This window comes from Crinia signifera, chromosome 3 (genome assembly GCF_055691185.1).
Source record: "Crinia signifera chromosome 3, ASM5569118v1, whole genome shotgun sequence".
Lineage (NCBI taxonomy): Eukaryota > Metazoa > Chordata > Amphibia > Anura > Myobatrachidae > Crinia > Crinia signifera.
The window spans coordinates 276,665,481-276,680,439 of record NC_139219.1 but is presented as its reverse complement, the minus strand read 5'-3'; the positions used below and the strand labels follow the sequence as shown (position 1 = coordinate 276,680,439).

The following is a 14,959-nucleotide window of genomic DNA, read 5'->3' as shown; positions in this document are numbered from 1 at the left end:
CCTATCTGTGTTTTTATAAAAGATGCTGGTACTGATGCTCCCGTTTTTTAGATGTACTGACACGTCGAGAAAATCAATGTGCTCGTGGCTCCAGGTAAAGGTAAACTTTATTGGACCGGGTGCCCTATTGATGTCGTCCATCATTGCAATAAACAGGTCAGGAGGACCATCCCAGAGGACGAACAGGTCATCTATATACCTGGTTAGCAGCCTGATTTCACCACTGTCCTGGTGCCTGCCGAAAAATCTTTTTTCTTGTTCTACCATGAAAATGTTGGCATAGGATGGAGCCACGGCCGATCCCATGGCACAGCCCTCTAGTTGCAGGTAGATGATGCCATTGAAACGGAAATAATTGCGGTTGAGAACCATTTCTAGTAATTGTAGAAATAGTTGTTTATCAAACCCAAACTCATCATCCAAAGTGTCCAGGAACCTACTCATGGCCAGAAGGCCCTGGTCGTGAGGTATAGAGGTATAAAGGGATGTAACATCCATAGAACACATGATGGTAGAGGGGGAGATATCTGTAATTTGTCTCAACCTGTTCAAAAAGCATGTGGTATCCTTCAGATGTGAGCTCTGGACTACCACGTATGGCTGAATAATGGCATCAAGTAACTGTGAAACAGGTGAATAAAGGCTACCCCGGGCAGATATGATCGGACGCCCCGGGGGAGCTGCAGCATTTTTATGAATCTTCGGCACACTGTACAGTATAGGCATAATGGGGAAATCTGTAGATAGTGCATCGACCGTTCTCTTGTCGATCTTGTTGGCTTGGAGGGCAGTCTGGAGGATATTCCTCAACTCCACTTGGTATTGGGTAGTAGGATCCACAGTAAGTCTGCGGTACACCTTGGTGTCCGACAGTTGCCGCATGATCTCTGAGGTGTAATCACTCAAGTTTTGTATCACTATAGCCCCGCCTTTGTCTGCGGGGCGTATAGTGATGCTTTTGTCGTCGCTGAGATCCCGCAATGCCCTGTGTTCAGTTGCAGATAAATTAGAGTGGAAGACTTGGGAGGCAGCTTGAAATCTCTTCATCGACCCGTCCAACAATCGTGTGTAGGTCATGATGGATGCATTATGGCTCGGGGGGTCAAAGGTTGATTTGCTCCTATTTTGGAGAAATTTGGAAAGTGGGCCAGTGGTAGTAGTGTCCTCTTTATGCTGGAAAAACTCACGCAGTCTCATTTTGCGGTTCATCCTGTGTAAGTCCAGTTGCCACTCAAAAGAGTCATGCCGGTTGGACGGCACAAACGAAAGTCCTTTACTTAAAACAACCTCCTCAGTGGCTGTGAGGTTGCGGTCTAAAAGGTTGAACACTGCTTTTATTTGTTGTTTGCTCGTTTTGAAGAGCCTTTCGTTTTGCTTGCTGCGGCGGGTTCTTTTCCGCCGCGTCCGCGGCGGGTGGTAACCCCTAAAGGGGGCTTCTTATTGATTTTACCTTCATCTGAGTCGGCAGGAGCAAAATCGCTGTCAGATTGAGATGACACTTGTGCAGATCGGGGAGTTGCATTTTTGCGCCAGGTAGATTTTTGATTTTGGAATCTTGCTGAGCGCCCCTGGGGCTCCGTGCCGGTGAGCCATCTGTACACTTGGTTGGATTCATAATCAGACTGGACAGTGGTCAGTTTGGTCTTTTTGAAGCGCGACAGCTCACGTCGATACATGTCACATTGTGTCTTGAGTTTTACTGCAAATTGATCGAACTCCGTGGAAGACAGTATTTCTGCATGTTGAATTTTTAATGTCTCGATCTTTTCCTTAGTGGACCTCAATTCCTTGCCCGCTTCCTCCACCACCAGCAGCATCAAGTCCAGACTGCATTTGTTTAGGACCGCTATCCAACGCCTGCAGAATTCTGGACTAGATCTACCGATGGTGGGGACATTGCGGACTCGGAAGCCACGGGGAATGTGTTTGCGTCTGTAATAATCCGACAACGATTGGCCGTGTAGAAGATAATCAATCTCTCGTTTTTGAAGTTTGAGCATTTGGTGGTATATGTCCTCAGTATCGGTGCTTGGACTAGGATCCTCCGCAAACAGAATGCCTGCTGCCTCGTCCTCGGAAAAGCTGAGTACTTCTCCAACTGGAGCAATAATGATGCCGCTGGTGCCTGCAGTGGCTTCAGGGTTATCCATAGTGGATGGATACACTGCAGCAGAGTATAATCACTGGGTAAGTCCTTGCTGGACAGAAGGGGGTCGGCGGTGCCTTGATCCAATACAGTCACGGGTGGTGGCTATATAATATATCCTGGGTCGATCCGGCACTCGGCCACAGAGAGTTCATATACCTGAGTGCCTTTTCAGGGATATTATATCAGCAGATGTGGAGGTGTCCTAACGGGCTCCAACGAACGGCACTTCAAGGATTTTGAAAAAACGTGAATTTATTACAACGTTTCGGGGCGACTTGCACCCCGTCGTCAGGTGAACAGCAATCAAAGAAACAAGTGGCAAGGTATTACCTTATATAATACATGTAAGAGCGAGGCCGCCATCCCTCCGCCTCCGTGCGCCGCGCCGGGTCCCAGACCGGAAGTGAGGCCGTGACGTGTATCCGAGATACTGCGTCCTGGATCTCTCCTTGTTGCTAGGCGACCGGCTTGGCGTCTGGCTGCCGGGGGTTTGCGGACCATGAGTGTACAGGACAGAATAGGTGCTGTGAAAGAAACAAATACAGACATACATGTAAGACATAAAAAGTGATTGCACTTGCTGCTATCAAAAAGAAAAAAATGAAAATGCAAAACAGTACTGAAAGTCACATCTGTATAGTGATAATCGATGCAAATATTATTAAATGCAAGAATAAAGAGGCATCATGTATCTTTACTGAAGGAGAAACACTGAGCAAAATGGTCGAATTCATTATACTGGGCAGCCTGAGGGGACAGGGCGCCGCGTTGGTCTCCAGAGTAGCGACTCGGTGAATGCCTGATTGAAAGGGGGACAGGGGTAGGCCAGGGGATATTGAACCAAGAGAATGAGTGCTTAATCTGATCATGGCTTAGACGTCCAACTAGGATGATGTCTATGTCAGAGCGTTCCAAGTAATCCTTTCATTCAGTCCATGAGGCACTACGGTGTTAAGGCGGAAGATCCACCTTGCTTCTAGGCGAAGAAGGGCTTTTTGCCGATTGCCACCTCTGGGCATGGGTGGCACATGATCAATGATCAGATATTTTAGTGTCGACAAGGGGTGTTTCAGGTTTTTAAAGTGAACAGCCACCGGTTGGTCAATGACGACGGGGTGCAAGTCGCCCCGAAACGTTGTAATAAATTCACGTTTTTTCAAAATCCTTGAAGTGCCGTTCGTTGGAGCCCGTTAGGACACCTCCACATCTGCTGATATAATATCCCTGAAAAGGCACTCAGGTATATGAACTCTCTGTGGCCGAGTGCCGGATCGACCCAGGATATATATATATATATATATATATATATATATATATATATATATATATATATATATATATATATATATATATATATATATATATATATATATATATATATATATATATATATATATATATATATACATACATACATACATACATACATACATACATACATACATACATACATACATACATACATACATACATACATACATACATACATACATACATACATACATACATACATACATACATACATATCCATATCCATATCCATATCCTGAATAGGCATGTATACAATCCAAATCCTCCACAGAAGGCGACAAGAACGGCACTCTGAGTCATACAAAAAAACTAAAGTTTTTGTTTGTACCTTTTGTATGACTCCGAATACACACACACACACACACACTTGGAGACCGCGGCACTCGGGACATCATACAGGAAAAAACACGTAGCCACAATGGGTTGGTTGACGTTTCAGCCTTTTACTAGGCTTTTTCAAAACAGCTTGCATAAGTAAACATTGTACACTCACCTCACACTAAGCTGTTTTGAAAAAATGCCTAGTAAAGGCTGAAACGTCAACCAACCCATTGTGGCTACGTGTTGAGTTTTTTCCTGTATGATGTCCTGAGTGCCGCAGTTTCCAAGTGTGTGTATACCTGATACAGCCTTGGCTGTATCTCTACTGAGGGCACCAGGCTGAAATTATTTGGACGGAGCTGAGTGCCAGCAAGCAACTATATATGTGTGTATGTATGTATATGTATATATAGTGTATATATAACCTAGTTGGACTACTTTTCAATGGATCAAGCTGTTCATAAAAGATCTGAACACAGGGAATACACTGGGCAGTATTCAATGCTCTTTTGCAAGCTGTGATGGCAAGCAGTGCTGATTGTTCGCCATCACAGCATGCGGGTCAGTATTCAACTGACCCCCTACCTGCCACACGCCGTTTCCACCTCACTGGGTTGTTACAGTAAGGTGGAAACGGCATGTGCGGCTGCCAAAACAGTGAGGCTCGTGGCTAAATGCAGGGGGCTCCCTGCATTAGCAGCGAGCCCCGCCGGATTGTTAAATTGGGTGAGCGGCGATTACGGGGGTTAAATGGCGAGGATGGCTTGTTTTCAGCGATCCTCGCTGTTTAACCCCCTCCCCAGCCGCATTGAATATGGCCCACTGACTTTATACAAGACATAGCAGTGCTGCATTGTTGCCCACACATACCTCCAAAGCAAGTATAGCTAAGCAGTATGTTTCTGGCCTGTTTTACGTAGATTACATGATACTTTAATTTTCAACCAGCATATAATCAACTTCAAAGACTCAAGTGTTGATAATAGCTGATTAAACAAAACGTATAACCTCCCACCCCATCATTGGGTTTAAATGTGTTTTACATAGTGCCACAATAGTTTGGTTTCAAAAATACACACTGCCTTTATTGTGGCTGTATCTGTAAAACAAACAGTCTTAACGGTTGAACACTATCATTTTTATATTGAACAGATTGTAAACTTTTATGCTGCTCATATTGTTCCTTCTTTCAAAATTAAGAGGCAGTTAGGACTATTCACTCTGACTCATGTGTTCGTAGATCAGTACCAGTAGGTTAAGTCTTCACCATTTGATACATCTGGAGCAATTCCCATTTCTCATACTAAGGTATAACCCATTGTTATGGGGCATTCTGTGCCATGACTGTTGTGTTTTTATTTATTCTGTCCTACTGGTTTGCACACGCAACCTTGTAAATAAACTTGATCTATGTCTCATTTCAGGTCTTCAAACTACTTACTTTTATTTCTCTGTAAACTGCAATCTTGTTCAATATGTTCATAGTAAATAATTGCAAAGAACTAAAAATTCAAAACACTGAGCACGATAACAACCAAGGTGTTTCCATTCATTGTGTGGGCTGACACAATCTGAACTACATAATGACCATCAGTTAGATGTAGCATGGCTGCAAAATGTTTCTTTGGGGAGGGGGGACACACTATAAGGAAAAAAGTGTTTGGCCACACCTGTAAATTATTGAATTCAATTGTTGCCACAGGTGCATAAAACCAAGCACCTAGCCATACAGTCTCCATTTGTAAACGGTTGTTGGGATTCCGGTACCGGTCTCTTGGCAGTAGATGGCAGGGAGATGGAAGCCTCCCTGCCTGCGCCCGGATGCTGCACACAGCAGCAGGGGGGAGAAGGAGGGCTGGCGGGGTCTGGCAGCACAGGGTCGGGTAGCGCTGGTGGCCAGGGTGTCCCTACGGTGTATGTGAGATCAGCGGCGGAGTCCCTGCGGCTAATCTCTGATACACCGTAGGGACCCCTTGCCCACCAGCGCGACCTGACCCTGTGCTGCCAGGCCCCGCAGCATGCCACCCACCAGCAGGCAGGGGGTCCCTGCATTATCAGGGAGTAGAAGGAGCGCTGCACTGGTCCTGCTCTTGCATATGTAATGAGAGGCTCCCCGCCCCCTGCTGACGTCAGGTATAAAAAAAAAAATGTAATTTAAATATATATTCATATGCTGCAAGCACATGAATCCAAATAGCATGCCCCTTTACATAATAAAATTAAATTTTTTTTTTTGGGTGTAAAAAACCCCCCAAAAACTTATTTTAATAGAACACATTCCAGTTCACCTTTTAAAAACGGTGAATCACGGCTAAAATCATGGTGAAAGCAGTTCTGCATCCTAGCATTGAAATCCAGCGATTACAGCGAACATGAAATGGAAAACTGGCTGGCATTTACTGTTCGCTTTCGGCAAACAGTGAACATATGGTGAATCAGATATTTTAGTGAAAAGATTCACTGCAGAGAGTGAAAACAGCCCGATTCGCCGAAAGAAAATGGTAAATCAGGAGCACTGAGTGCTTTGCAATGGGACTTTCTTAGGTCTTTAGGACTTTAAGAATCTGGCAAAGCCTCATTCATGTATTCATGTTTTTGTATTTTTTCTATCGTGTATGAGCATAGCCATCATCTCAGTTTCTTTCTGTTGTTACTGTAGCTGCTTTATGATGATCTCCCCAGGGATAATCCTAAATCACTCTGGATTGGGTTAATGTGACAACGGTCAAAGATTTTCAAGTTTGGGACTACGTAACATTACATCTTCTGCTCTATGGTCAACATCAGTGATGTCTCTTCCAATCAATGTGCTCAAGGTCCAAACCATCCTTCTGGCTCTCTTGGGTGCCCTGTTTGTCCAATTCAGATTCAGTTGCGCAATGCCAAGGCAGTGGTAGATGTAAATCAAGAGCACCATAGCAAAGGCGGAGGCAGCCCTCAAATCTTTCCTGGGTATAGACCTTTGGTCACACACTTTCAGATGCTGTTCATACCCAAGAATGGAAAACTGGGAAGTGGATATTCTCAGTGGAACCACTTTTCTGCCAGATTAATAGTCTTAATCCAGAGGTCTTCCTAAATTTACTTCTAGTGAGGCACAAGTGGATCTCATGGCTTCTTGGAAAAAATTCAAGGTTACATAGTTTTGTGAAAGATCAAGGGAACTACTGGCTTTCACAATGAATGGCATGGCTGTTCCTTGGTATTTTCATCTAACATTTATTTCCCCTGACCCCAATATACCCTTGGCTACTCAAGCACATAGATGATAAATGGGAGACTGATATCCTAGTGGCTCCAGACTGGCCATTCAGTTTGTGGCACGCAAGCATCTCTAAATGTTATTAGGTTCTTGGTGGCATCTACTATGACCAGACATGTTGCAACAAGGTCCATCAGTACACGAGGACATTCCTCAGTTAGCTTTCCTCTATCTTGTTGCTCATCCTATATGCAATTTCGGTACTCTTTACCTAGAACGGCACCCAAGATTTTGATCTTGGGCATCGCAAGGTAAAAAATTGCGTCGGTCGCATCGCATGCTACCAAAAAATCGCATGCGATGAGACCGACGCGATTACCGCGATTTCACATAGGGAACAATGTTAAATGGCCCAATTGACCCGATTTTACATAAGGAACAATGTTAAATGGCCCACAGAGGCCAAATAGCCACCCTCAAGTGTGAAATGCCCCCCCCCCCAATTGTTAACGCCACCCCACGATCAACGTCAACCCGAAGCGTGGCGAGCGGCGGCGGTACGTTTCCTCCGACCTTTTCATACCCCCACTATCCACGTCGGCGTAGAGTTGAGTATAGAAAGTGTGGCGAGCGCAGGGAACCACCGAGCCCGAAGTGTGGCGAGTGCACGCGGATACCTTCACAGGTATCCGCGGCCCCTCGCGGGCTCCACAGGTATCCGCGTCCTCGCCACGCTTCGGGCTCGCTGCGCTCGCCACACTTTCTATTCTCAGCTCATTTAACATTGTTCCCTCTACAGTCCTCCGCTCTACCAGCTGAGCTATCGAAGGATGCTGTAGGTTCTCAAATATGTTATTATATGCTCTTCAATATAGCTTTAAATGTTTAGCTAAATGAGTGTTCTAGGAATAATGTGAATATTCTATTGTTTATAACCATTTGACAACCTTTGTTTAAAATTTGGCTTTGAAAAGTAATTTCTAATTAATAATTTCTATTCAGTGTGGCTGCTGAAATTGACTGGTGTCAGTCTTAAGGAGGGGAAGAGAATGTGTGTAAGAAAAAGAGAAAACAATCTGGCATCCCAAAGATTTTGATGCGCTAACAAACATGGATTTCTAGTCCATCGCCTTAACCACTCGGCCACGACTACTGCTTAAGCCTTGCTGTATTTTCACAATAGATTGTCTATGGATTGATCTGCCTGCACTGAGAAATTGAGGATGTATTGTATTGACCCAAACACACCCAAAACTTCATTCTCCTTTACATTTGATGCGCTAATGGCCTGAACTCGCTATGGGCATTACAGGTTTCAAGTTTTTAAAAACTTGTAGAAAAGAGAAAATTCAAGGCGTTCGTAGTCGGCAGGATTTGAACCTGCGCGGGGAGACCCCAATGGATTTCTAGTCCATCGCCTTAACCACTCGGCCACGACTACTGAATAAACCATGTCCTAGTTTCACAATAGATTGTCTATGGATTGAGATGCCTGCAGTCAGGAAGAGAGGAAACATAGAAACATAGAAACATAGAATTTGACGGCAGATAAGAACCATTTGGCCCATCTAGTCTGCCCCTTTTTTACCCTTCAGGTAAACTCAACCCTTTTTAATCCTTATTTCTTTGTAAGGATATTCATATGCCTATCCCAAGCATGTTTAAATTGTTCTACTGTCTTAGCCTCTACCACCTCTGATGGGAGGCTATTCCACTTATCCACTACCCTTTCTGTGAAGTAATTCTTTCTAACATTTCCCCTGAACCTACCTCCCTCCAGTTTCAGTGCATGTCCTCGTGTTTTATTACTTGTTTTCCTTTGAAGAAAATTTCCCACCTGTACTATGTTAAAACCCTTGATATATTTGAAGATTTCTATCATGTCCCCCCTTTCCCTTCTCTGCTCCAAACTATACATGTTAAGATCTTTTAGTCTATCCAGGTAAGTTTTGTGATGTAGGCCATGAACCATTTTAGTTGCCCTTCTTTGTACACTCTCCAATGTATTTATATCCTTCTGAAGATATGGCCTCCAGAACTGGACACAGTATTCCAGATGAGGTCGTACCAATGACCTATAAAGTGGCATTATTACGTCTTTTTTTCTGCTACTGATTCCTCTCCCTATGCAACCAAGCATCTGACTAGCCTTCCTCATTGCTTTGTTACATTGCCTCCCTGCCTTTAAGTCACTTGAAATAGTGACTCCTAGATCTCTTTCCTCCTCAGTAGTTTCCATTATAGTACCCTTGATACTATATTGAGCCTTTGGGTTTTTGAGTCCCAAGTGCATAATTTTGCATTTTTTAGCATTAAACTGTAGTTGCCATTCTCTTGACCAATTCTCAAGTTTACTTAGATCATCAGTCATTTGATTTACCCCTCCTGGTGTGTCTACTCTGTTGCATATCTTTGTATCATCTGCAAAAAGGCATACTTTCCCTTCAATACCATTTGCAATGTCACTGACAAAGATATTAAAGAGCACTGGTCCAAGTACAGATCCCTGGGGTACTCCACTGGTAACATGTCCCTCCATAGAATGCACTCCATTTACGACAACTGTCTGTTTCCTATCCTGCAACCAGGTTCTTATCCATTTAATTGTTTTATAATCCAATCCCACACTTTCAAGTTTATTTAGCAGCCTGCGATGTGGGACAGTGTCAAATGCCTTACTAAAGTCTAGATATGCCACATCTACAGCCCCCCCTTCATCTAGTATTTTGGTCACGGAGTCAAAAAAGTCAATGAGACTTGTTTGGCATGATCTCCCTGCAGTAAAACCATGCTGTTTTGGATCCTGTAAGTTGTTTAATTTAAGATATTCCACTATTCTTTCTTTTAATAGTGTTTCCATTATTTTCCCTACTACTGATGTAAGGCTCACTGGTCTGTAGTTACTTGCTTCTTCTTTGCTTCCGCTTTTGTGCAGTGGAACTACATTTGCTTTTCTCCAGTCCTCTGGAACTGCACCTGTATCTAGTGACTGGTTGAATAAATCTGTTAATGGCGCTACCAACACATCTTTTAGTTCTTTTAGTATCCTTGGATGCACTCCGTCTGGCCCCATTGATTTATCCACTTTCAGTCTTGAAAGTTCTGTTAGGACTTTCTCCCTAGTAAATGTACCTCCATCTACCTTATTTTTATAAATGTCCTTGCAACTTAACTGTGGTCCCTTCCCTTCTCCTTCTATAGTGAATACAGAGCAAAAGTAATTATTTAGCTGATCTGCAATTGCCTTGTCTCCCTCCACCAAATTCTCAGTGTCTGTCCACAGTCTTATTATTCCTCCATTTGATTTTCTCCTTTCATTTATATACTTAAAAAAAGTTTTGTTTCCTTTATCTACCGACTGAGCCATTTTCTCCTCAGCTTGTGCCTTGGCACGCCTGATCACTTTCTTAGCCTCTTTGCGTCTGGCAAGATACACTTCTTTGTCATTATTATTTTGAGTCTGCTTGTATGTCCTAAAGGCCATCTTTTTTGCTTTTACACTAGTTGATACCTCTTTTGTAAACCACACTGGCTTCCTTTTCCTGGTACTTTTCTTAACCCTTTTGATACAAAGGTCCGTTGCCTTTAGTATTGCACTTTTTAATTTTCTCCACCTCTCCTGCACTCCTTTCAAGTTCGTCCAATCCGCTAATGAGTCGCTTAAACATCTCCCCATTTTTGCAAAGTCAGCCTTCCTAAAATCCAACACCTTAGTTTTTGTGTGACTGGAGTTGGACCCTGACTTGATACTAAACCATACTGCTTGATGATCACTGGATCCCAGGTTCTCACCCACATATATGTCTGATATCCTGTCACCATTTGTGAGTATTAAATCTAATATTGAGTCTTTGCGAGTAGGCTCCCTCACCAATTGCTTGAGAGAGGCTCCCTGTAGGGAATTTAGAAATTTGCCACTTGTAGATGATCTTGCAAAAGACTCCTCCCAATTCACATCAGGTAGATTAAAGTCTCCCATGATTATGACTTCTCCCTTTAAAGCCATTTTAGTGACATCAAGCAATAGGCTCCTGTCCAAATCCTGCCCCTGGCCTGGTGGCCTATAGATGACCCCAGTACGAATAATGTCCTTCTCCCCCATTTCTATGGTCACCCAAAGGGCCTCAGTTTTTTCTTCAATATTTTGTATTAAAGTAGCATTTATGTTTTTCTTTACATACATTGCTACCCCTCCTCCGATTCTTCCCATTCTGTCCTTCCTAAATAAATTGTATCCTGGTATAGCTACGTCCCAGCCATGGTTCTCATTCCACCATGTCTCTGTGATAGCCACAATGTCTAGGTCATCCCTTGTCATTATTGCTATTAGATCAGGAATTTTGTCTCCTAGGCTTCTAGCATTTGCACACATAGTTTTAAACATTTTGCCTGTGCATCTGTTATTCCTAGCCATGTTCATACAGTACAAAATCGAAATCTAAAGTTGAAATTACCTGTTTGATGATGTTGTTCAATGTCTGTTTTTATTTTTTTTTTACTGTTCAGAAAAGCTGCAGGTCACTAATTCTAAGAATATAGTGAGTCTGTTCAGGTCAGGTTTCACCTGAACACTAATGGCCAAATGGTCAAAGGAGATAATTTGCACTGTGTTTGAGTAGACATCAGGCAGAATGCAACACTAAACTATGCTTCACTGAACAACTTCACCAAACAAGTAATAACAATTACAAACAATTCATTAAATCAGAACTTTTCAAATCATACAAGAGTTTGCATAACACAGAAATAAAGAAAGCATATTGGAGATGAATTACATACTCTTGAGGTATCAATGCAGTCCATGTGTGTTTTTGTTGATTTGTGGTAGTTTGCCTTCAGTTTTCCTTCGGTGTAACGCAGGTATAACGCTTGTAGTTATGACTCTGTTTTCCCACTTTAAAACGGTCCACTTCAATACAGGGCCACAGCTAAACTATGGCCACAGCCTATCCGGCCACAGCCTTATGCAATGAGAACTAATATACTCTAACAATGCCTTCTTCCCAATTTCCAATAATTGGAAGAATCTACACCCTCAGTCCCCACCCCCTGCTATACAGAGCAATAAAAGTGGCTTACAAAAACAGTTCTGGCATTCCAGGATACTATATCTCTTTTAGAATAAAAAATACATGCCTCACTACACACAGGCAAGGTACTGTTGTTATTTACACAGATCAGATATTTGGTTGAATTTACCTATAAGACAATCCCACACACAAGGGATGCAATGTTCTGCAGTGAAGACACTTGCTTGCAAATGTACCCAATAGAGTTCAAAAGCATGTGGATGTTACAGCAGAGAGAGATAGTCTGCACGTATGCCTGTGACAAAGTTGAATTTACCTGTTGGAGACAAGGATAGAGGAGGGGTCAGATGAATCAACGCAGGTATAACGCTTGTAGTTATGACTCTGTTTTCCCACTTTAAAACGGTCCACTTCAATACAGGGCCACAGCTAAACTATGGCCACAGCCTATCCGGCCACAGCCTTATGCAATGAGAACTAATATACTCTAACAATGCCTTCTTCCCAATTTCCAATAATTGGAAGAATCTACACCCTCAGTCCCCACCCCCTGCTATACAGAGCAATAAAAGTGGCTTACAAAAACAGTTCTGGCATTCCAGGATACTATATCTCTTTTAGAATAAAAAATACATGCCTCACTACACACAGGCAAGGTACTGTTGTTATTTACACAGATCAGATATTTGGTTGAATTTACCTATAAGACAATCCCACACACAAGGGATGCAATGTTCTGCAGTGAAGACACTTGCTTGCAAATGTACCCAATAGAGTTCAAAAGCATGTGGATGTTACAGCAGAGAGAGATAGTCTGCACGTATGCCTGTGACAAAGTTGAATTTACCTGTTGGAGACAAGGATAGAGGAGGGGTCAGATGAATCAACGCAGGTATAACGCTTGTAGTTATGACTCTGTTTTCCCACTTTAAAACGGTCCACTTCAATACAGGGCCACAGCTAAACTATGGCCACAGCCTATCCGGCCACAGCCTTATGCAATGAGAACTAATATACTCTAACAATGCCTTCTTCCCAATTTCCAATAATTGGAAGAATCTACACCCTCAGTCCCCACCCCCTGCTATACAGAGCAATAAAAGTGGCTTACAAAAACAGTTCTGGCATTCCAGGATACTATATCTCTTTTAGAATAAAAAATACATGCCTCACTACACACAGGCAAGGTACTGTTGTTATTTACACAGATCAGATATTTGGTTGAATTTACCTATAAGACAATCCCACACACAAGGGATGCAATGTTCTGCAGTGAAGACACTTGCTTGCAAATGTACCCAATAGAGTTCAAAAGCATGTGGATGTTACAGCAGAGAGAGATAGTCTGCACGTATGCCTGTGACAAAGTTGAATTTACCTATAAGACAATCCCACACACAAGGGATGCAATGTTCTGCAGTGAAGACACTTGCTTGCAAATGTACCCAATAGAGTTCAAAAGCATGTGGATGTTACAGCAGAGAGAGATAGTCTGCACGTATGCCTGTGACAAAGTTGAATTTACCTATAAGACAATCCCACACACAAGGGATGCAATGTTCTGCAGTGAAGACACTTGCTTGCAAATGTACCCAATAGAGTTCAAAAGCATGTGGATGTTACAGCAGAGAGAGATAGTCTGCACGTATGCCTGTGACAAAGTTGAATTTACCTATAAGACAATCCCACACACAAGGGATGCAATGTTCTGCAGTGAAGACACTTGCTTGCAAATGTACCCAATAGAGTTCAAAAGCATGTGGATGTTACAGCAGAGAGAGATAGTCTGCACGTATGCCTGTGACAAAGTTGAATTTACCTATAAGACAATCCCACACACAAGGGATGCAATGTTATGCAGTGAAGACACTTGCTTGCAAATGTACCCAATAGAGTTCAAAAGCATGTGGATGTTACAGCAGAGAGAGATAGTCTGCACGTATGCCTGTGACAAAGTTGAATTTACCTATAAGACAATCCCACACACAAGGGATGCAATGTTCTGCAGTGAAGACACTTGCTTGCAAATGTACCCAATAGAGTTCAAAAGCATGTGGATGTTACAGCAGAGAGAGATAGTCTGCACGTATGCCTGTGACAAAGTTGAATTTACCTATAAGACAATCCCACACACAAGGGATGCAATGTTCTGCAGTGAAGACACTTGCTTGCAAATGTACCCAATAGAGTTCAAAAGCATGTGGATGTTACAGCAGAGAGAGATAGTCTGCACGTATGCCTGTGACAAAGTTGAATTTACCTATAAGACAATCCCACACACAAGGGATGCAATGTTCTGCAGTGAAGACACTTGCTTGCAAATGTACCCAATAGAGTTCAAAAGCATGTGGATGTTACAGCAGAGAGAGATAGTCTGCACGTATGCCTGTGACAAAGTTGAATTTACCTATAAGACAATCCCACACACAAGGGATGCAATGTTCTGCAGTGAAGACACTTGCTTGCAAATGTACCCAATAGAGTTCAAAAGCATGTGGATGTTACAGCAGAGAGAGATAGTCTGCACGTATGCCTGTGACAAAGTTGAATTTACCTATAAGACAATCCCACACACAAGGGATGCAATGTTCTGCAGTGAAGACACTTGCTTGCAAATGTACCCAATAGAGTTCAAAAGCATGTGGATGTTACAGCAGAGAGAGATAGTCTGCACGTATGCCTGTGACAAAGTTGAATTTACCTATAAGACAATCCCACACACAAGGGATGCAATGTTCTGCAGTGAAGACACTTGCTTGCAAATGTACCCAATAGAGTTCAAAAGCATGTGGATGTTACAGCAGAGAGAGATAGTCTGCACGTATGCCTGTGACAAAGTTGAATTTACCTATAAGACAATCCCACACACAAGGGATGCAATGTTCTGCAGTGAAGACACTTGCTTGCAAATGTACCCAATAGAGTTCAAAAGCATGTGGATGTTAC

The 14,959-nt window shown here is 42.8% G+C and overlaps 1 non-coding gene across 1 annotated transcript; it reads right to left on the bottom strand.

The window, feature by feature from the left end:
• Positions 1-8,342: 8,342 nt before the first annotated feature.
• Positions 8,343-8,424, bottom strand: TRNAS-AGA (transfer RNA serine (anticodon AGA)). Its single transcript has one exon. It is a non-coding gene; the product is annotated as a tRNA-Ser (tRNA).
• Between the last annotated feature and the right edge of the window lie 6,535 nt (positions 8,425-14,959).